The 24,035-nt window shown below is 40.3% G+C and overlaps 1 pseudogene; it reads left to right on the forward strand.

Annotated features, from left to right (window-relative positions):
• Positions 1-19,098, forward strand: part of LOC118894538 — a 41,109-nt pseudogene extending 22,011 nt beyond the window's left edge.
• The last annotated feature ends 4,937 nt before the right edge of the window (positions 19,099-24,035 follow it).

Below are 24,035 nucleotides of genomic sequence, written 5' to 3' on the forward strand. Positions count from 1 at the left end.
TGTATGATATCACTTATATGTGTCTAAAAAATAATACAAATGTATATATATGCAAAACAGAAACAGACTCACAGATATAGAAAACAAACTTGTGGTTTGTTTTCTATAAAAGAGATAGAGACAAAGATCCAAACTACTATGTATAAAATAGATAAGCAACAAGAATATACTATATAGCACAGGGAATTAGAATCATTATCTTGTAATAAGTATAATGGAGTATAATCTGCAAAAATACTGAATCCCTATGCTGTACACCTGAAACTAACACAATATTGTAAATCAACTATACTTCAGTTAAAAAAAAAAAAAGAAAATTACTAAGAGTTGTAATAGAAGTTAGCACACGGATATGGGGAGCATTTGAATTTTGGGTGTAAGAGTGGGTGGGCATGGGGGTGGGGAAAATTCCTCCAGAAGTGACATCTACAGAGTGAATAGAACAAAAGGCGTTGGGGAGATGAGAGGAGTCTAAGAGTAGCAAAGAAAAGAGACCTAGAAGAGGAAAAGCACTACCTCTATAGCAGGGCTGTGGCTGCCTTGTCTACGTCCCTTGGCTTGAAAATTTCCTTGTTCTCAGGGCACTTTCACCTGCCTATATCTGCATCTCCACCTGAGAGTTTTCCTCCAGGGCAGCGGAAGGCCATTCTTCCCTCTCTTGGGAAATGCTGGTAAAAAGCTTGAGAGGACTAATACCCCCTAGAGCAGCCCTCAACCAATGACAGAGTGGTGCAGTTAATATGAAAACACCCCAGTTCCTTCTTCCCTCAGGTGGGATAATTCTAAGTGTGTTTTATGTTTCTCAGGATTTCCCCAGGGATGTAGCTCCAATCCCCCACTGTGGGCACTGGCTTCCTTTTCCTATGTCATCTCCCCACTCCTTACCAGTGTTTTCTCTGCTTCTCAGATAAAGTGCTTTCCCTCCAGTCCTTGTCACAGGGTCTGCTCTGGGGAATCCAGACTAAGCAGCCTTATTGGGTGAGGTGCAAGCAGCTGAGCAACAGAGAAAACTTGTAATATCCAAAGAAGTTAAAGCAAGGTTAGGCCAGAGTATGCAGGGCACTAAGCTGCCAAATTTAGCATATAAAAATACAGAATGCTCAGGTAAGCTTTCATTTCAGATAAATAACAAGTAACATTGTAGCATAAGTATGTTCCAAGTATTGAAAAAACTATTCTTTGTTTATCTGAAATTTAAATTTAACTGGGCATCCTGTATTTTATCTGGCATTGCTACATGATCTAGAAAGGATTTGGAGCTTTATCTATAGGACACTTTGATTGCAGCGTGAAGCATGGATTTGAGAAAGGCTGGGGAGACCAGTGAGGAGGCCTGGGCCTGGGGCTGTCAGGGAGATGGGAAAAATAGACAGAAAGCATAAGGGCATTTAGAAAGCTACCTGCACATCTCAGACTAGCTGCCAGGGCAACAGAACTATCTCACTGGATACAATGGGAAAAGACTTCCAAAAACAAGTTCAAGATGTCCTGAAAATACCCTCAGGCTGTTTACAGAAAGACATCAAAGTAGCAGTACAGGGCCTCCTTTCCCCGCCTCCCCCATGTGCTTATGCCCATGGAGTGAAACACTCTTCCTCAGGCCCAAACACCTAGCCCTCGAATTCAGGCTGCAGGGGCCCTTTGGGCCTGACTACTCCCCCTAAGCTGTTCTGAAGACCTGCATTAGAATGGACTCAGCTCAGCTCTGTCCACAGACAAGCCTCTGACCAGAGCTTCCGGGAATTACCAGCTCTGCATGGCAAAGGGCACTAAGGAAAAGCAAATTCTCTTGTTGGTCATTTTCCCTTTGTTGTTGTTGCTTTTCCTTGAGATGGACCTTGCCCTATTTGATAACCCCAGCCGTTATGCCCACATTTCTCAGTGATGTCACAGAAAATTCATCCTCATTATGGAGATGAATGGAAACCATATTTGGAATCACGCAGCCTTCTCTTTGTGAAGAGCTCTTCGGTTTCATTTCAACTTTCATGAAGGAAATTCTATTCCTGGGGGAATCTACTTCAAAAACAATATGTTAAAAGAGAAAGAAGAAAAATGAAACCTATTATCCCAATGGTAGATTCTTCCTTCTGTTTCATTCTGTTTCTTCAATTTGTAAACTGCACACCAAAGACCATTAGGGAACATAATGTGAATTGCTTTACTCCAAAGTTAAAGTGTGGAAAGATTAAGAAAAACAAAAAACTGCACCAAAATGAAAACAGGCTTTCCTTCATTTTCTAACACCTGAATTTGACTGTAACTTTCATTTCTGAAATTGTATAGGGTTTTTCTTCAAACTAAATTATAAATACTTGTGTCAGACACTAGAAAGGCACATACATGAGTGGTTATTTAATGGTAGCCTTTTTTTTTTTTTGGCTGCGTTGGGTCTTTGTTGCGGTGTGCCAGCTTTCTCTAGTTGCGGCGAGCAGGGGCTACTCTTCGTTGTGGTGCATGGGTTTCTCATTGCGGTGGCTTCTCTTGTTGCAGAGTACGGGCTCTAGGCACAAGGGCTTCAGTAGTTGTGGCGCACAGGCTTAGTTGCTTTGCGGCATGTGGGATCTTCCCAGACTAGGGCTCGAACCCGTGTCCCCTGCATTGGCAGGCAGCTTCTTAACCACTGCACCACCAGGGAAGCCCATGAGTGGGTATTTAGAAGTCATGTGTTTTCTACCCACATTCACATATACACACAGGCACCATAGTATGAGTGATTTGAATTAGCAGAGTTGTTAATCACACATTCAGGCACCCCACAGTAGTCAAGCTGGCATCCCAGGGTCTCTGGAGTGCCAAGGATCATTTTGGTTATTTACATATACTATATGTTTAATTCTCATAATAACTTCATAGGGTGGTTATGCCTTTCTCCACTTTATAACTGTAGAAACTGAGACTTAGAAAGATTGAATAACTTTTCCAAGGTCACACAGTCAATAAGTGACAGTTATGGGCTGAATTGCATCCCCTCCAAAGCTTATATATGTTGAAGTCTTAACCTCTAATATATCAGAATGTAACTGTATTAAGATATATGATCTTTAAAGAAGTAATTAAGTGAAAATTAAATCATTAGGGTGGATGTTAATCCAATATGACTGCTGTCTTTATACGAGAAAGATACCAGGGATGGGGGCCCACAGAGGAAAGACACTGTGAGAAGACAGCCATCTGCAAGCCAAGGAGAAAGGCCTCAGGAAAAACCAACCCTGCCAACTCCTTTATCTTGAATTTCTAGCCTCCAAAATTTTGAGAAAATAAATTTCTATTGTTTAAGCTACCCAGTCTGTGGTACTTTGCTATGGCAGCCCCAGAAAACTAACCACAGTGACTAACCCACAGTTTTCACCTGGCCTGAAATCTTTTTTCACCAGGGAATCAGGCCTAGGAGGAAATGGGGTTAAGGGAGAATTGACTTTACTTAATATCCAACATCCCAAGGCAAACTGGGGATTAGCTCAGGCTAACTGAGTTATCCAAGATGATCCAACGTGGTAGCTATGGTGGTGATGTTATGATGGTGGGTATTCTAGGGAGGAAGGACATCGCAGCAGAAGTTCCGAGGCAACTCACCTCAAACCCAGAAGAGCAGGCAGTAGCACTGTCCTTCCAGATAATCAGTTTATTGAGTAAGATCCCAGCCCATGACCTGATTCTCAGAAGCAGAATCCAATCCCCCTCATGTAACCCAGCACAAGGGACTGGCAAAAGTGTAGTGTGTGGTCCACATTTTCTTCCAAGGCACCTCCTCTCCCACCGGTATCACAGGTATTACCCTAGAGCCTTGACAGCTGAAGGATGAGGCCTCTCTCCTGGTCCAGCACAGATTAGCTGGGGTGGGGCAGGGAAGGGCAGGGCAGAAACTGGGCCCAGGCCCAATGATCCAGAAAAGATCCCCAGAATGTTGAAGGGGGCTAGTTCTCCTTCCCACAATGAACTTTTTCTTCTCAGAATTTTTAGCATTTCCCAAAAAAGAAGGAGGGAGTACAGTTATCTATGGAATCCAGTTTGCATAGATGCCACTTTGAATAAATAGCAGCCAGCTTCAAATAAAAAGCAACTACTCCCTCTCCCTGGTTCCCCAAGGCAGAGGCTGTGATTTTATTCTACCCACCCCTTCCCACCCTCACCACCACATTTACAGGCGAGGGTTCTCAGCCCTGCATCTTCTGGGCTGGATGGACGCCCAGTTCAGCTCATAAATTCCTCTCTTATAACTCCCATTTGTTCTATCAGTTACCAGACATCCAAAAAACATTCTCCTAATCTTTGCAGTTTGATATTTCTGATATGCAGGCTGTCTAGAGTTCAGAGCTCAGGGTGGGGGCCCTTTCTGCCCAGGTTTAAGGGCTACACTGGAGTATATAGTTCCCTAGAGAATTGGAAAGCCGAACAGAAAATTGAGGCAGAAAAAGTACTGACTTTGACCAGACCCTTAGTGCAGGGACTGACCAGCATGGAAGACCAGAGCTTTCAATACATGGAGGCCCAAGGCTTGCTGAATTCTGAACCTAAAACTACGTCCAATCCCACTCCACCCACCACTGGCAAGACAAAAGTTCCTGATGCCCCTGTTCCGTCCTACCATTGTCAGAATCAGTCAGAGCGGGACTCCCCAGATCCATCAACGATGGCCTTTTTTGCCTCACAGGAGCGGGTCTGGGGGTGAGCAGTACTTGCCATGGTTAATATAATCAGTGGGGTCCTCTCAATTCCAGAAGAGTCTAACCTTGGAGTGGGGGACTCTCTGGAGAAAAACTCCAAAGTACTGAGATATTGAAACTACTCCCTAAAAGCTCCTGGTGGGTCAGATGTACAGTGACAGTGTAACATCCATGGCCTTGATGTACTAAGTGGAATATAACTTCTCTTAGAGTTGTTACAGAATTACCAATGTAGAGCCATTTCCATTAATACATGCACCTCCCTCCCTCACACATACATTCCTGAGGGGTGAGGTCTCTAGGTGGGTAGCTGCATTGGTCCATTGGTTGCCTTGTAGGTATGAATGCTTTCTCTCTGCCAGGAAATTGTCTGGGCTGTTGTCATGGAGCAAATTGTATTGTCAGAGTCAAGTGGGATCCAGAGTCTCAACTTTCAAGTGTGGGGAAAACAGAGCAATGGCTCCCTGCTGAGGGAGCAAGGCCATCCAGCCATGGAAGCCTGGGGTTCTGCTCTCTGAGGTGAGGTGCTCCTATTCTGTGACTATTTCACCCAGAATTACTTCTCTTCACACTCTCGGTATTATTGGATATATGCAAATTAGGCTAACCTAATACGTTACGTGTTGGAAAGCTAAGGTGGTCCTTACTGACAGTAGGCAGCCTTTGTGTGTTGGTATCGATGAATTTCTGTGGCCAGAACTGGCACTTACAGTCATAATTCATATACTCTTATACTCTACATACTCAATATTGTTTTCCTCAACTGCTTCTCTATATTTCAGTTGTCTGTGGTCTCTGCCCCCTGCTAAGATGTCATACAGAACCAGAAGATCCATGAATATTAGAGTTATAATGAACAGTCAGATGTCATTTGAGCCAAAGTAGAGGAAAACTCTACTGACGTGTCTCTAAAAGTTGCACCCACCCCTTCTTCAATACTTACAGTGTCAGGAATTTCACTGCTTTGTGAAGGAAGCTATTCCATTGTTACACAGCTCTAAACAGGATATTTCTATTTCTTTTTCTTTTATTTTCCAGATTATTGCCTAATCTCATAAAGCACACAGAGAGTGTCCTGATCCTGCACAGTCTTTGAGCACATGCGATGGGTATCCACTGTCTAGGAAAGCCTGACATGGCAAGCTTAACCTGGCCCATTCCCACAAGGTAATTTACATAAGTGAAAACAAGGGGCAAAGAACAAAAGCATAATATGCTTTATAGCTTGTCCTTTGTTCAGCAATTTTGCATGCTTCTGACCTTGTAAATTTGTCAGAGAGAAAAGAAAGGTGGCCTCTCATCACCACAAATGAGAACAGGAAAGTTACTGATGATTTCCTTACTGTCAATTATCTTTCTTGGGTCTGAAAGGGAGGGATACCTCTTCTGAAGCAGGAGGAAGAGTGACCAGATTGTGCCATGGATCTTGACCATGGACGACCCCCTTTGGATCTCTCCTTCCTAGGATAGGTTTCTCAGATCTTTGAAACAGTTGGAAGAAGCAAAGCGTCATCTGTCAGGGCTGCGAAACCAGTGCAGGTGACATCTGACTATTACCTCACCTTTCCTTAAGTATATAAATAAGCAACTTTATTCAAAACCTTGACTGATGACTGTCTCTTGGCATTTTGAACCTTTTTATCTATTGCTGTATAAAAAGAGTTTATTAATTTATTTGAGGCGTGGCATAGAGAAGGGAATCTTCCCTAATCTTTAGCCAAATATTCCCTTAAAACATCCTAGAGGAAAAAGAAGAAGTTGGGGCAGAGGAGGAAAGTGGAGAAAGAGAAGAAAAAGAAGGAGAAGAGGGGACAGGGAAGAGGAGGGGTGGGGAATAGGAAAGGAGGGAAATTTTCCAGCTCTTTGTGACTAATGGACTAAACGGCTTCAGTCGTCTGTTAGAGGTGAGTCGTCTGTTTGCAGCTCTACTTAGATAATATCTGTTGTGCTTTGATGTGGCAGCCCTAACAGACTAAGACAAAAGAGCAAAACATATGCTTGTTTCACAGTTTTTCAAAGAAAACATAAAAATAACACTGACCTCCATGTGTATATCATCAGACATTTTACAGAGGTTGTCACATCCAGTATTAAATTAGATTCTAACTGCAGACTTAACTGGTACATGATGATAGCCATTTTACAAAAGGGAAAAGCAGACAGACGAAGGAAGGTAATTTGTGCAGTGTCACACAGAGGGGTCAAAGTCTGGACTTGTACCCAGACCACTGTTCTTTGCACAACACTAAACTGCTCTCATAACAATCAATCTTCACACCATGATGTCATTTATAAATCTAATAAGAAGGTTTCAGTGTTTTCACACAAACATCAATAAAAGCGTTTCAAAGGGAATTGTTAGTCATACCTTCTAAACTAAAGATGACCTATGGATTTCATCTTGCAAGCCAACTATGATCGCTTGGGAGGGGCTGCCAATCCTGTTTACTGATGAGGATTCTGAGGTCATGAGGATTCTAATACCCAAATTAACTAACAATGTCAGCCACAGGCACAGGAAATGGGGTGTGCAACAGGCGAACCTGGGATTACAAATGGTACTCCAACCCCCAGAACAATATGGGGTCCTCAGAGATGAACAAATGAGTTTCCCAGTGGGAAGAACAAAAATATAAACAAGGTTGGCCAAGGACATTTTTGTTTTTAATTCTTTTTTGAGTTGCTTCTGTCTAGTTGCCTCTCTCTGACCTCTCATTTTCTTTGTCAGTATGGAAAGTTGGAACCTCAAAACTAAAGTCTAAAAGAAATTCCTCACATGAAGCTTTATACGTATGGAAGATAATGAGTTTCTGAGAGACAAGGTCTTCAAGATTTTACAGTAAATGCAGAAGCAGATTTTATGAAGGACTGATAAGGAGAAGCAAAATTGGTTCTCAAGAACATTCCTAGCAACTGTTTCACGGTTGGTAGAACAATTGGATATATAATCAGGGAGTACACAGCTTTGATTATAGTGGATTATACCAAAAGACATAATAATACTGCTATAATTACATATCAGCAGTTAGGCCTCAAATTCTTTTTTTAGAAAATAGTTACAAGTTTTGTAAAGCTACAAGTTTTATAGAAATAGATCCAAGATAACAAGAAACACAAGGATCACAGTAAAAATCCTTTGTGACTAAAAAAGTGGCATCCTGTTCCTCCCCACTCCTCCATCCTAAACATCCTCAAAAATAAGTCCTTACTGCACAGGACAGTAAACTGCAAAGCATATTCAGATTTTAACTTAATTTTTTTTCAAGGATAAGCTAGATGCCTGCTTTCAAAACAGATAACACACTTAAAATGATGTAAGAAGTTAAATGGCTCAAACAAGACTGACCAATTTAGCAATATTTACTAACAGAAGTAACTTCATATAACTGCTTTCCCTACCAAAGCCTATAAAATGCCACTTTCATTTAACAAAAATGATGAAAGCTTTTTTATTGTTATGAAAACCAGAAATATATAAAGATCATTTTAGAATAAAATTAGAACATGTTTCAATTCAATCTTGTTGACTTTTTAAAAGTTATGATTCTTGAAGCTAATGCTTTTCCCATTAATTTTTAAAAGTAATTTTCCTAAAGGTCTTTTTTTTTTTTTTTTTTCCAATATTTATTTATTTATTTATTTATTTTGGCTGCACCGGGTCTTAGATGCAGCACGCGGGATCTTCACTGTGGCATGCAGGATCTTTTTTTTTGTTTTTTTAGTTGCGGCACGTGGGATCTTTAGTTGTAGCATGCTGACTTCTTAGTTATCACATGCCGACTTCAGTTGGGGCATGCACGTGGATTTCAGTTGCGGAATGCATGTGGGATCTAGTTCCCTGACCAGGGATCGAACCCGGGACCCCTGCATTGGGAGCGTGGAATCTTACCCACTGGACCACCAGAGAAGTCCCCTCAAGGTCTCATCTGAGCTATGAGCCAGATATTTGCTACTCCTAGTATTTATATTCTTGAGAAAAGCTCTCTGGTAACATAAATAATAAAGCTGAACTTCTAACGTGGTTCTTTGTAAAATGAAGGTAATAACTAATTATAAAATCAAATACAGAAAAATTGAGCAACTGTGTGACTCTAGCAAGAGCACTTACATTTCATGTAAAAACAAAGTGAGGAAGATTCAAACTCACTCAGTGACAGGTTTTACTTCAATAAAAACATGGATTCTTATTTCATAAAGTACTTATTTCCAAGTTAACAATCGATTACTCAAATATTTTTTCTTTGAAAATAGGGCTCAAATGAGACAAGAGAAAATTAATCTGAGTTATAAAAATACACAAGGGTCTGAAACATTATATTTTTACATCAGAGTAGGACACTTAAAATACTCCATTGTATTTGTATCAGAAGTAGTTTAATTTTTGATACAAGTTACTAGATAGAAAGTAATAATAATTAAATTAAATAATAATATAGTCTTAACTTTATGAAGTGCATTAGTGTTGCCAACTCTCACGCTTATGGTCCACATGTCATCTGGGCTCCCTTCCCATGCAGTCTGGGAGAGACTGATTTGACCTCTGCTTGGTGACATCTCTGAGCCTTCCTCAAGTTTCCCACAAGTACAAGGTGAGAGGACAAGGAATAATCTATATTCTTAAGGTCATTTTGGCCTCCAGGCTCCTTCTGACCCAGTTCCAGTGTTAACTCAGATGCAAAACATGCCCCTTCTTGAGTCGCCCAGAAAATTTTGCTCTCCCAAAGCATGTGAAAGTGTATAGAATTTTCTGAAGATTATGCCTGATGGAAGATTTGGAAGGGCTTATCTTGAAGCACACAGGTAATTTCATATGGACATATTCCTCTCTGCTTCTTTCCTGTCCTTCAGTCTCTCCATTACTGGGAATGTGCACTGGCCCTTCTCCCCATGGAGATTTTTTTTTTTTTTAACATCTTTATTGGAGTATAATTGCTTTACAATGGTGTGTTAGTTTCTGCTGTAATAACAAAGTGAGTCAGTTATATGTATACATATATCCCCATATCTCCTCCCTCTTGTGTCTCCCTCCCACCCTCCCTATCCCACCCCTCTAGGTGGTCACAAAGCACTGAGCTGATCTCCCTGTGCTATGCGGCTGCTTCCCACTAGCTATCTATTTTACATTTGGTAGTGTATATATGTCCATGCCACTCTCTCACTTCGTCCCAGCTTACCCTTCCCCCTCCCTGTGTCCTAAAGTCCATTCTCTACGTCTGCATCTTTATTCTTGTCTTGACCCTAGGTTCTGCAGAACCATATTTTTTCTTTAGATTCCATATATATGTGCTAGCATACAGTATTTGTTTTTCTCTTTCTGACTTACTTCACTCTGTATGACAGACTCTAGGTCCATCCACCTCACTACAAATAACTCAATTTCGATTTTTATTATGGCTGAGTAATATTCCATTGTATATATGTGCCACATCTTCTGTATCCATTCATCTGTCAATGGACACTTAGGTTGCTTCCATGTCTTGGCTATTGAAAATAGAGCTGCAATGAACATTGTGGTACATGACTCTTTTTGAATTATGGTTTTCTCAGGGTATATGCTCAGTAGTGGGATTGCTACATTATATGGTAGTTCTGTTTTTAGATTTTAAGGAACCTCCATACTGTACTCCATAGTGGCTGTATCAATTTACATTCCCAACAACAGTGCAAGAGGGTAACCTTTTCTCCACACTCTCTTCAGCATTTATTGTTTGTAATTTTTTGATGATGGCCATTCTGACTGGTGTGAGGTTATACCTCATCGTGGTTTTGATTTTGCATTTGATTTGCATTTCTCTAATGATCAGTGATTTGAACATCCTTCCATGTATTTGTTGGCAATCTGTATATCTTCTTTGGAGAAATGTCTGTTTAGGTCTTCTGCCCATTTTTGGATTGGATTTTTTGGTTTTTTTGATATTGAGCTGCATGAGCTGCTTGTAAATTTGGGAGATTAATCCTTTGTCAGTTGCTTCGTTTGCAAATATTTTCTCCCATTCTGATGGTTGTCTTTTCATCTTGTTTATGGTTTCCTTTGCTGTGCAAAACATTTTAAGTTTCATTAGGTCCCATTTATTTATTTTTGTTTTTATTTTCATTTCTCTAGGAGGTGGGTCAAAAAAGACCTTGCTGTGGTTTATGTCATAGAGTGTTCTGCCTATGTTTTCCTCTAAGAGTTTGATAGTGTCTGGCCTTACATTTAGGTCTTTAATACACTTTGAGTTTATTTTTGTATACAGTGTTAGGAAGTGGTCTAATTTCATTCTTTGTTATGTAGCTGTCCAGTTTTCCCAGCACCACTTATTGAAGATGCGGTCTTTTCTCCATTGTATACTCTTGCCTCCTTATCAAAGATAAGGTGACCATATGTGTGGGGGTTTATCTCTGGGCTTCCTATCTTGCTCCATTGATCTATAGTTCTGTTTTTGTACCAGGACCATACTGTCTTGATTACTGTAGCTTTGTAGTATAGTCTGAAGTCAGGGAGCCTGATTCCTCCAGCTCCGTTTTTCTTTCTCAAGATTGCTTTGGCTATTCGGGGTCTTTTGTGTTTCCATACAAATTGTGAAATTTTTTGTTCTAGTTCTGTGAAAAATGCCATTGGTAGTTTGATAGAGATTGCATTGAATCTGTGGATTGCTTTGGGTAGTAGAGTCATTTTCACAATGTTGATTCTTCCAATCCAAGAACATGGTATATCTCTCCATCTGTTTGTATCATCTTTAATTTCTTTCATCAGTGTCCTATAGTTTTCTGCATACAGGTCTTTTGTCTCCTTAGGTAGGTTTATTCCTAGGTATTTTATTCTTTTGTTGCAATGGTAAATGGGAGTGTTTCCTTAATTTCTTTTTCAGATTTTTCATCATTAGTGTATAGGAATGCAAGAGATTTCGGTGCATTAATTTTGTGTTCTGATACTTTACCAAATTTATTATCTCTAGTACTTTTCTGGTAGCATCTTTAGGATTCTCTATGTATAGTATCATGTCATCTGCAAACAGTAACAGTTTTACTTCTTCTTTTCCAATTTGGATTCTTTTTATTTCTTTTTCTTCTCTGATTGCTGTGGCTAACACTTCCAAAACTATGTTGAATAATAGTGGTGAGAGTGGGCAACCTTGTCTTATTCCTGATCTTAGTGGAAAAAGTTTCAGTTTTTCACCATTGAGAACAATGTTGGCTGTGGGTTTGTCATATATGGCCTTTATTGTGTTGAGGTAAGTTCCCTCTGTGCATACTTTCTGGAGGGTTGTTATCATAAATGGGTGTTGAATTTCACTGAAAGCTTTTTCTGCATCTATTGAGGTGATCATATGGTTTTTCTCCTTCAGTTTGTTAATATGGTTTATCACATTGATTGATTTGTGTATACTGAAGAATCCTTGCATTCCTGGGATAAACCCCACTTGATCATGGTGTACGATCCTTTTAATACGCTGTTGGATACTGTTTCCTAGTATTTTGTTGAGGATTTTTGCATCTATGCTCATCAGTGATATTGGCCTGTAGTTTTCTTTTTTGTGTGCCATTTTTGTCTTGTTTTGGTAACAGGGTGATGGTGGCCTCATAGAATGAGTTTGGGAGTGTTCCTCCCTCTGCTATATTTTGGAAGAGTTTGAGAAGGATAGGGGTTAGCTCTTCTCTAAATGTTGGATAGAATTCGCTTATGAAGCCATCTGGTCCTGGGCTTTTTTTTGTTGGAAGGTTTTTAATCACAGTCTCAATTTCAGTGCTTGTGATTGCTCTGTTTATAGTTTCTATTTCTTCCTGGTTCACTCTCATAAAGTTGTGCTTTTCTAAGAATCTGTCCATTTCTTCCAGGTTGTCTATTTTATTGGCATATAGTTGATTGTAGTAATCTCTCATGATCCTTTGTATTTCTGCAGTGTCAGCTGTTACTTCTCCTCTTTCATTTCTAATTCTATTGATTTGAGTCTTTTCCCTTTTTTTCTTGATGAGTCTGGCTAATGGTTTATCAATTTTGTTTATCTTCTCAAAGAACCAGCTTTTAGTTTTATTGATCTTTGTTATTGTTTCCTTCATTTCTTTTTAATTTATTTATGATCTGATCATTATGTTTTCTTTCCTTCTGCTAACTTTGGGGGTTTTTGTTCTTCTTTCTCTAGTTGCTTTAGGTGTAAGGTTAGGTTGTTTATTTGAGATTTTTCTTATTTCTTGAGGTAGGATTGTATTGCTATAAACTTCTCTCTTAGAACTGCTTTTGCTGCATCCCATAGGTTCTGGGTCATTGTGTTTTCATTGTCATTTGTTTCCAGGTATTTTCTGGTTTCCTCTTTGGTTTCTTCAGTGAGCTCTTGGTTATTTAGTAGTGTATTATTTAGCCTCCATATATTTGTATTTTTTACACTTTTTTTCCTGTAATTGATATCTAGTCTTATAACGTTGTTGTCGGAAAAGATACTTGATATGATTTCAATTTTCTTAAATTTACCAAGGCTTGATTTGTGACCCAAGATATGATCTATACTGGAGAATGTTCCATGAGCACTTGAGAAGAAAGTGTATTCTGTTGTTTTTGCATGGAATGTCCTATAAATATCAGTTAAACCCATCTTGTCTAATGTGTCATTTAAAGCTTGTGTTTCCTTATTTATTTTCATTTTGGATTATCTGTCCATTGGTGAAAGTGGGGTGTTAAAGTCCCCTACTATGATTGTGTTACTGTCGATTTCCCCTTTTATGGCTGTTAGCATTTGCCTTATGTATTGAGATGCTCCCGTGTTGGGTGCATAAATATTTACAATTGTTATATCTTCTTCTTGGATTGGTCCCTTGATCATTATATAGTGTCCTTCTTTGTCTCTTGTAATAGTCTTTATTTTAAAGTCTATTTTGTCTGATATGAGAATCGCTACTCCAGCTTTCTTTTGATTTCCATTTGCATGGAATAGCTTTTTCCATCCCCTCACTTTCAGTCTGTATGTGTTCCTGGGTCTGACGTGGGTCTCTTGTAGACAGCATATATACAGGTCTTGTTTTTGTATCCATTCTGCCAGTCTATGTCTTTTGGTTGGAGCCTTTAATCCATTTACATTTAAGGTGATTATCGATATGTACGTTCCTATTACCATTTTCTTAGTTGTTTTGGGTTTGTTATTGTAGGTCTTCACTTCTCTTGTGTTTCCTGCCTAGAGAAGTTCCTTTAGCATTTGTTGTAGAGCTGGTTTGGTGGTGCTGAATTCTCTTAGCTTTTGCTTGTCTGTAAAGCTTTTGATTTCTCCATTGAATCTGAATGAGATCCTTGCTGGGTAGAGTAATCTTGGTCGTAGGTTTTTCCCTTTCATCACTTTAAATATGCCCTGCCACACACTTCTGGCTTGCAGAGTTTCTGCTGAAAGATCAGCTGTTAACCTTATGGGGATTACCTTGCTGCTTTTAATATTTCTTCTTTGTATTTAATTTTTGATAGTTTAATATGTGTCTTGGCATGTTTCTCCTTGGATTTATCCTGCATGGTACTCTCTGTGCTTCCTGGACTTGACTGGCTATTTCCTTTCCCATATTAAGGAAGTTTTCAACTATAATCTCTTTAAATATTTTCTCAGTCCCTTTCTTTTTCTCCCTTTCTTCTGGGACCCCTATAATTTGCATGTTGGTGTGTTTAATGTTGTCCCAAAGTTCTCAGAGACTGCCCTCAATTCTTTTCATTCTTTTTTCTTTATTCTACTCTGCAGTAGTTATTTCCACTATTTTATCTTCCAGGTTGCTTATCTGTTCTTCTGCCTCAGTTATTCTATTGATCCCTTCTAGAGAATTTTTAATTTCATTTATTGTGTTGTTCATCATTGTTTGTTTGCTCTTTAGTTCTTCTAGGTCCTTGTTAAACTTTTCTTGTATTTTCTCCATTGTATTTCCAAGATTTTGGATCATCTTTACTATCATTATTCTGAATTCTTTTGCAGGTAGACTGCCTATTTCCTTTTCATTTGTTTGGTCTGGTGGATTTTTACCTTGCTCCTTCATCTGCTGTGTATTTCTCTGTCTTCTTATTTTGCTTATCTTATGTGTTTGGGGTCTCCTTTTCACAGGCTGCAGGTTCGTAGTTCCCGTTGTTTTTTTTTGTCTGCCCCCCCCCCAATGGGTAAGGTTGGTTCAGTGGGTTGTGTAGGCTTCCTGGTGGAGGGGACTGGTGCCTGTGTTCTGGTGGATGAGCCTGGATCTTGTGTTTTTGGTGGGCAGGACCACATCCAGTGGTGTGTTTTGGGGTGTCTGTGAACTGATTATGATTTTAGGCAGCCTCTGCGCTAATGGGTGGGGTTGTGTTCCTGTCTTGCTAGTTGTTTGGCATGGGGTGTCCAGCACTGAAGCTTTCTGGGTGTTGAGTGGAGCTGGGTGTTAGCGTTGAGACGGAGATCTCTGGGAGAGCTTTCGCCGATTGATATTACGAGGGGCCAGGAGGTCTCTGGTGGACCAATGTCCTGAACTTGACTCTCCCACCTCAGAGGCTCAGGCCTAACACCTGGCTGGAGCACCAAGACCCTGTCAGCCACACGGCCAGGTACATGGGTGTTTCCTGCCTTCTGGGAAGTCTGAGGTCTCTGCCAGCGTTCAGTAGATGTTCTGTAGGAGTTGTTCCACATGTAGATGTATTTTTGATGTACTTGTGGGGAGGAAGGTGATCTCCATGTCTTACTCCTCTGCCATCTTGAAGGTCCTCCCCAAGGAGATTCTTGCCCCATACTTTCAGAAGGTTCTAGCTTCCTGCTTCCGTCTCTTCCTGCCTCATTCCCTCAGGGGTAAACAAACTTGTCTCTCCATCTCCAGAGTCACAAGTTCTCCAACAAGATGCTCACCAAGATACTAAATATACCTGAACATAAGAGACCCAAGAATGTATTTTCCAAAAGAGAAGATTCCCTTTAAAAAGTTTTTAGCCAACTTAAATATGTATATAAATGATTGATATAGAAGAACCCGTCATATGTCTTCTTACAGTATTGAATTTATCAATTTAGTCACACAATCATACTTAAAAGAATGCATTATAGAGGACCTATATTGCTTTTTTTCTAATTGGAGTATAGTTAATTTACAGTGTTGTGTTAGTTTCATGTGTACAGCAAAGTGATTCAGTTATACATGTACATATATTCCTTCTTTCTAAGATTCTTTTCTCATATAGCTTATCACAGAATACTGAGTAGAGTTCCCTGTACTACACAGTAGGTCTTTGTTGGTTATCTATGTTATACATAGTAGTGTGTGTGTATGTTCATCCCAGGCTTCTGATTCATCCCTCCCTGCAACATTTCCCCTTTGGTAACCATAAGTTTCTTTTCAATACCTGTAAGTCCGTTTCTGTTTTGTAAATAAGTTCATCTGTTTCTTTTCTTTTTTTAAAAACTTAGATTCCACATATGAGTGACATCATATGATATTTGTCTTTCTCTCTCTGACTTACTTCACTTAGTATGGTAATCTCTAGGTCCATTCATGTTGTTGCAAATGGCATTATTTCATTCTTTTTTATGGTTGAGTAATATTCCATTGTATATATGTACCACACCTTCTTTATCCATTCACCTGTCAATGGACATTTAGGTTGCTTCCACGTCCTGGCTATTGTAAATAGCGTTGCAATGAACACTGGGGTGCAGGTACCTTTTCAAAGTATGGTTTTCTCCAGATATATGCCCAGGAGTGGGATGGCTGGATAATATGGTAGTTCTATTTTTAGTTTTTATAGGAACCTCCACACAGTTCTTCATAGTGGCTGCACCGATTTACATTCCCACCAACAGTGTAGGAGGGTTCCCTTCTCTCCATACCCTCTCCAGCACTTATTGTTCGTAGACTTTTTGATGATGGCCATTCTGACCCATGTGAGGTGATACCTCATTGTAGTTCTGATTTGAATTTCTCTGTTAATTAGTGACGTTGAGCATCTTTTCATGTGCTTTTTGGCCATCTGTATGTCTTCTTTGGAGAAGTGTCTATTTAGATCTTCTGCCCATTTTTTGATTGGGTTGTTTGTTTTTTTGATATTGAGCTGCATGAGCTGCTTGTATATTTTGGAGATTAATCTTTTGTTGGTTGCTTCGCTTGCAAATATTTTCTCCCATCCTGTGGGTTGCCTTTTCATTTTGTTTGTGGTTTCCTTTGCTGTGCAGAAGCTTTTAAGTTTAATTAGGTCCCATTTGTTTATTTTTGGTTTTATTTTCATTACTGTAGGAGGTGGAACAAAAGAGATATTGCTGCAATTTTATGTCAAAGAGTGTTCTGCCTATGTCTTCCTCTAAGAGTTTGATAGTGTCTGGCCTTACATTTAAGTCTTCAGTCCATTTTGAGTTTATTTTTTTGTATGGTGTTAGGGAGTGTTCTAATTTCATTCTTTTACATGTAGCTGTCCAGTTTCCCCAGCGCCATTTATTGAAGAGACTGCAGAGGTTCTCCCACAAAAGTGAGAGTCCTGAGCCCCACATCAGGCTCCCCAGTCTGAGGGTCTGGCATCGGGAGGAGGAATCCCCAAAGCAGTTGCCTTTGAAGGCCAGCGGGGCTTGAGTGCAGGAGCTGCACAGAACTGGGGGAAACAAATTCTTCATATTTGACATAGGTGTCCTTTTGCCATCAATAGAGCCATTGTTGAGTCATCTAACACAGTTCTCTAAAACACATGAAGTTCATTTCTTTCTAATTTGAAGTACAGCATACTTAATCCAGTCAGCCCAAGCCATAAAAATCAACCTGTTATTTATGTTCTCCATAATGTAACCACTTAATTTTCTGCTTTTTAAATTGACCTTTAAGCCTTATTTACAATGACATTCAACACTTGCAACTGAGAACTTGTGCTGGGGAATAATGATTACAGCTGGGTTAAATTTCCTTGCGTCCTTTTTTGTAACCAATTCTCTTGAGTGACCTTTATAAACAACTGAAATTAACATTGATTGAAGTGGTTTCAGGCTGATCTTCCCCAAACAGTTCTTTGTCCTCCAACATGATACTACTGAAATAATGTCCTATGAGATTTGAATTTAAGGTTGCTATCCTTTTTGGAGGGATAAATAATTTTGAGGGTAAAAAAACCCAAACTCTTACCTTATGTTCTAGCATATAGGAAACTGTCCCTTAACTTTCTCCCTAGGAAGGACTGCGGTATCAGTTGTTAAAATTTGCCTTATTACACATATATTAATAATATCATTTAATCTCCATAGCAGGGCAAATATTAATCCTACATTACAGATGAAGAGAATGAAGTTCCAAGAAATATAGCATTACATGGCTTGACATTGGGCCAAGTCTAGCCAAGTGGTTTTCCCTAGAATACGATAAAAACAAAATACAAGAACCTCTGAAAGTTGCTAAGAGGGTAAATCTTAAGTATTCTCACCACAAAACAGAAATGGTAATTATGTAATGTGATGAAGGTGTTAGCTAATGCTAGGGGGTAATCATTTTGCAATATATACATGTATTTTCAAGTCCATATGTCAGTTATATCTCTAAAGCTGGGGGAAAAAAGAAATGTGTACAATGAACTCACAGTACGGTTATAATATCAGAAAAATAAAAGACCACCAAATTAAATATTTTTTTTAAAAATACAGTAACCTGGAGCGGATAAATGCGCTCACCTTAGCTCCTGGACGAGAGGGAGGATGCGGCAGTGACTGCGTTCTGAAAAGCGAGGAAGCAACTAAAGGAGTCGGTGACCGATAGAGCAAGAGCCGTGCCACGCCGGGGCCTAGTGGCCGGGCCAGACTTTGACTATTTTCAGCGTCACTCTTTCACGCCGGCAGAGGTGGCCCAACATAACCAGCCGGAAGACCTCTGGGTGTCTTACCTGGGAAACGTGTACGACCTAACGCCGTTATTACAGGAGTACAAGGGAGACCTGCTGCTGAAACCCATCGTGGAAGTTGCGGGCCAGGACATCAGCCACTGGTTTGATCCAGACACCAGAGACATCGGCAAAGCACACAGATCCGCTGACCGGTTCCCTGAGATACCGCACCCCCCGGGGCCGCTTTCTGCATGTGCCGCCTCAGCTGCCCCTTTCGGACTGGGCCAATGATTTCGGGAAGCCTTGGTGGCAGGGGTCGCGTTACCAGGTGGGGCGGCTGTCCGCCAAGACCCGGAATATCTGCATCATTAACACGCTCACATCGCAAGAGCACACACCGGAGGTGGGGGCCCAGGAATCAATGTGGGAAATCCTACACAGCTATCTCCCCTGTGCTGCACATGCTGCCAGCTACGCATGGAAATATGAAGGGGAGAACCTGACATGGATTATACCCTGGAAGAGAATGGCATCTGGGATGAGGAGGAAGAATTTGATTATCTCAATATGGACAGTACACTCTACACACCTGCAGTACTGCTGTACTTCAATGATGACCTCACAGAGCTATAGAAAGGGAGATGTATGCTCATGTAGGCTCAAGACATATTTTGAGTTTAGCTGTTTCTGTGCCCTGTTGGAAAAGAGGTGGGGATGGGGTGGGGAGGGCGGTACCTGGACCTAGACCTCCATTCTGCTCTGGGAGCTGGCCTGAGGTTCCCATGCCCGACTGAAGTGTAAAGGTCCTATTCCTCGGGTTAATTACAATTTACTCTGAGAAAGTTAGGAATAATGCTAGAAGTGAATTAATTTTTAGGAATGATACAAGAAAATAAAGTATCTTAGATCAGGGAGATGTAGAAGAGGATAGTCAGATAGAGCTCAGGCAGAACTTTTCAATACTAAGAGAAGGAGAAGTCCAACACAGGGATGAGGGATGGAAGAACTTTTCTGGCAATGATGGAAATGGGATGGCTGCAGGAAGATGGGATTTACAAAGACAGGAATAGGAAATGTCTATCACTGGCCATATAAAACTGGCTAATCTCTCTTCTGAATAGTATTTGGCAGCTAAAACCCAAGAGGAACAAAGGAAGTGAATGGTCACCAGGTAATTCAGGCTAGATATTATGCTATATGCTTTATATACCTCATTTAATACAACTACCCATAAAACAGATACCATTACCACTATTTTACAGATGAATCTTCTGAAGCTTAGCAAGATATAATAGCACAAAAGGCACACCAGTTAGTAACCAGATTGCAAACCCAGGTCTTCCCAATTCCAAAGTCTATGTTCTTCTCAATGTCCAGGCTCATTGCACAATGGGAACCTATAGGCCTATTGTGTAGTCAGCTGTGGTGTTGTGCTTTTTTGTTTTGTTTTTTTTTAGTTACCGTCTTTGCAAGGGACTTAGCAGAGTTCTGCAGTGGCAGAGAGGACACAGGGAAGGCTATGTGTCAGCTGAGTCATAGCTATTGAGGCTACTTCGTGGTTAGTCGCATAGCAAAACTTTCCTCTGACTTTTCTGAGGCAAAGAGGTGGGTATATACTGACTCCAGGAAAATTAGAGTGGGAAAGGGCCTTTGGATTGGGACCGTTTAGAAGGGGGAGCAAAAAGGGGGCAACAGCATGTATATTCATGATGGGCCTGTGCCTCTGAAGGGAAGATGAGGAAGACAGGGTCGACTTTGCCAGATGGTGACTCTACAAGGAGGGGCTTGACAGAGGTGATGTAAAGAGAGGAGCTAATTAAGGCAGAAGACTCCTGGTGTTCAAAAGAGAACAACCACGGAGGGCAGTGGCCATATTTGGTCCCCTATGACCTAAGCAGGGAAGGGGAATGAGAATCACAGGTGAATTTCTTGACAGTAGCAGGCAAAGAAGAAGCAGGGAGATGTGAGCGCACCTTTGTGGAAGGTGGCGCCCTATGAGACACTGGGTAGGCTGCAGAGGAGTGTGCTGAGGGGCTGACTATGAACGGCATGGACAGAGGTGGAGACATCTGTATCCACCTGCAGTTGTTTCATGTGTATCTTGTTTGCTCAACTAAACCCTAAACTATTTGAGAACCAAAGCTATGCTACTGCTGTAACCCCAGCCTCAGGGCCTGTGCCTATGGGACCTGCGCAAACTCGTCCTTCTTCCAGAGTTTCCTACTGTAGTGCCTCTCGCCAGAAACACATCCCTCTCCGCACACACCCAGTCACTCTCCAAGTAGATTCTATCTCCTAAACATCTCTGGAATCCATCTTCTTTTCTCGAAGCTGTTATCATCACCTCTGGTCTGGGACTGCTGCAATAACTTCCTAACCAGTCCTCCCGTTTCCACTCTGTCCTCCACACACAGCAGGGTGAGCTCTGAAAAACAAACCTAAACATCTAACTTTCCTCCTTCAGATTCTTCAGTGGCTTCCAGTTGCTTTTGGAATAAAGTCCTAAATGCAAAGTCCTTGCATAAATCAGCCTCTACCTTGCATCACCCCTCTTTGTTCCCTGGCTTTCTGTTCACTAAAGGTTTTCTTGCCTCAGAGCCAGCACACAGGCTCTTCTCCCTGCTTACAATACTCTTCCATTTCCCACCTTGCTGATCCTAAGTGTTTCTTCCTCAAAGAGACCTTTTCTGATTTCTCGATGCAGGTCAAGACTTTCTGTTAAATCTTCTCTTAGCACCATGCCTATTTCAGAGCACTTATTACAATAGTACTGTTAAAATTATGGATGTAATTGGCTGACTGGCTGCTAGATTGTAAGCTCATGAGGGCAGAGATCGTGTCCATCTTGTTCACTGCTGTATTCCCAATGTTGGGCACACAGCTGCTGCTCAATAAATTTTGACTGAATGAACTCAAAAAAATAAAAATAAAAAATAAAAAAATAAAAATACAGTAACCTGGATAATGGCTTGAGATTAAGAGGAAGGTTTTTCTAGCAATTAGCTCTGTAATATCAAAAATAAACACAATTCTTTTATTTCTTCATTACTAAATACTTTCAAATATCCCTTGGAATTCTTTTCAAAGCCCTTTTCTTTTTTCCTGTGATAGGGTCATTTGTTACCAAATTCAAAGGTTTGAATAATCAATCTCTCAATATGCTATTTTCATATTTTTAAAGAATTTGTGCCTATGCTAAGGTGAGAAATTATCCATCTGATACTTGCTTATTTTTAACACGAAAGTGACACATCACGTCAAAGACTATTTCTAAGGAAGTTTTTGTTTTCACCGCTGAGCTGAGGTAAAGGATTTTTTTCTCCAGCATCTCAGGGGGACTGCTCAGCATGAGGAGTGCACTATTCTCAGGAGAGGGCGAGCCAGATGTTAGGTGGGATTTTGGAAGGGTCTGGGCTGAGGACTGTGAAATGCAGGCTATGTGGGTGATAGAACTACTTGCAGAGAAAGGCTGGGGAGAGAGACTCATTTTTAAATAGCTGCTCAAGGGTGAAAACGTGGAGAAGGAGAGCTGCTAATAGATGTGTGTGTGTGGAAGGGGGGTGGCTTGCTACATGATGCACAGTGTGAAATAACTGTGCCACCCTTTTAAGAAAACGCATAACACATGTGCAAGTTATTCTTCAAGTTTTTTGTAGTTTCTTTGTTCTTTAACACAGAGGTGAAAGGACTCGGTGCTTTGTGTTCAAATTCCTTTCTGGGTAAGGGAGAGAGAGCACAGAAGAGGTAGCCAAGCTAAGTTCTTTAAGCAAAGGCTGGTTCATTGGACTGACAAATCCTGGATTCAGGCCAGCCTTTCAACATTTTGCAATGCCAAATATTTCACTTTTATCCTCACTGAAGAATGATAAGACCTGAGCAAGATTCATGGTTCCTAAAATGAATGTGAGCTGGAAGAAGACACCAGTTCATGCAGAGTAAGAACTCTCTTAGATTGGACTGCTGGGCTCTTCAGCATGGTCACCTTCTCAGCTTGAACCCCACACATCAGCAGAAGCCACTTAATTAGTTTACTTTAAGAAACCACTATCACAGGAATCAGGAAAAACCCAAATTCATATAATCAGTATATCTTTCTCCTTTTAAGTGAGCCCTTGTGAGCAGCCAAATCAGAAAAAGGACCTTTGTTCAGAAGGCTCCTTGTTGGGATGAAATCAGATCAGGCAGAAACACTAACTTGAACCTCAGAAGGGGGAAGGTCTTGCTTAAAAAAAAAAAAAAAAAAGCAAAAAAACACCCTATAAAGTTCACTGGTAATACTCCCTGCATCCGTAACTATACCAGGACTCACTGGAGACCAAACACTATGAAGTCCAGCTGCTAGGTCAGCGGGTGCTCCTTGACTGAACAGCCCCACCTTATTGGCAAGCCTTTCTTGGGACATGGCGATTCGTTCAGTCTGGGGACAGCCAAGACTCCTGTCTTTCTAGTTACTTTGCATATGTCCTCTGCTTTGATCATCAAGTTTAACTGTACATAAGCAATCTTATTTCCTTACTTTCCTACACCTTGCTGAGGCCCACAGTGCAGGTGCCTGAGAAAATACTCCCATTCCCTCCTAAACAGCAGGGCTATAATTTCTGTATGAGAAGCTATGCAGTCACTCATTCCTTTCTAAAAAGAACTCTCCCCTAAATTTCTATTTCTCCTTATTACTTAATTTTAAAGACTCTAAGAAACCTATATAAACTTAAAGGTATAAAGATCTATAACAAAATTAAATTATATTCCTTCTTAAGGTTTAGGCTTTGAACATTAGTAGAAGATATGGCTTTGTAAGTATCTGTGTCAACATCTCATTTTGCTCCCTTTCCACATTTTTAGAGTCAATAGTAAATTCTTCCCTAATCTCCTCTTCATTAAGTCCAAATGGAATTCTAGCCTATCAACCACTTATGTTTATTTATTTGTTTTTATTTTTGTTCTTGTTCTGCATAAAGTTAAAAAATGGGGGGGAATGCATTTTAGAAGGCTCTGTGCTTCCTGGGGCAATGCAGTATCACAGCAATCACTAAGTCTAAGTGTCCTGGAAAAAAGGTCTGGAAAACATTTACTCTGCCTACTTATATATTGGGCCTGTTTCCATGGCATTCCCAGATTTAAGTAATGCATGGGGCCCTTCTCTACCCATTCCGATTAATTATTCATTCACAAATATTTACTGAGCATCTCTACTCTGTGTCAAGCACTGTATGAGGTACAAGTCATACAAAAGAGAACAATGAAGTTTATATCTAGAGACAGTGTCTACAAAATTTTTAAACTGAGCAATACTATTAGGAAAAAAGAAGCAGTACATCCATTATTTATTTATAAGTAACATACATGTGTTCCTGGACTAATATTGTATATATTATAAGAATTCATAAAAATAGCCATTTTAAATGGATCAGATTTTCAAAAGTTAACAAGAAATATATGTTCTAACATTTTCTCCCCACACATCACTGGATCAATTTGCATAGCAATTAAGGTGTGGAGGTGCCCTACTTTGAAGACCATTGAAACTGTTGACCAATGTTTAATGCATCTGTCATTGACATTGAAACAGTGAATTTGTAAAGTGGAAGTGTATTTTTTGAACTATTTTACAGATGAATAGA

This window comes from Balaenoptera musculus, chromosome 4, assembly GCF_009873245.2.
Source record: "Balaenoptera musculus isolate JJ_BM4_2016_0621 chromosome 4, mBalMus1.pri.v3, whole genome shotgun sequence".
NCBI lineage: Eukaryota > Metazoa > Chordata > Mammalia > Artiodactyla > Balaenopteridae > Balaenoptera > Balaenoptera musculus.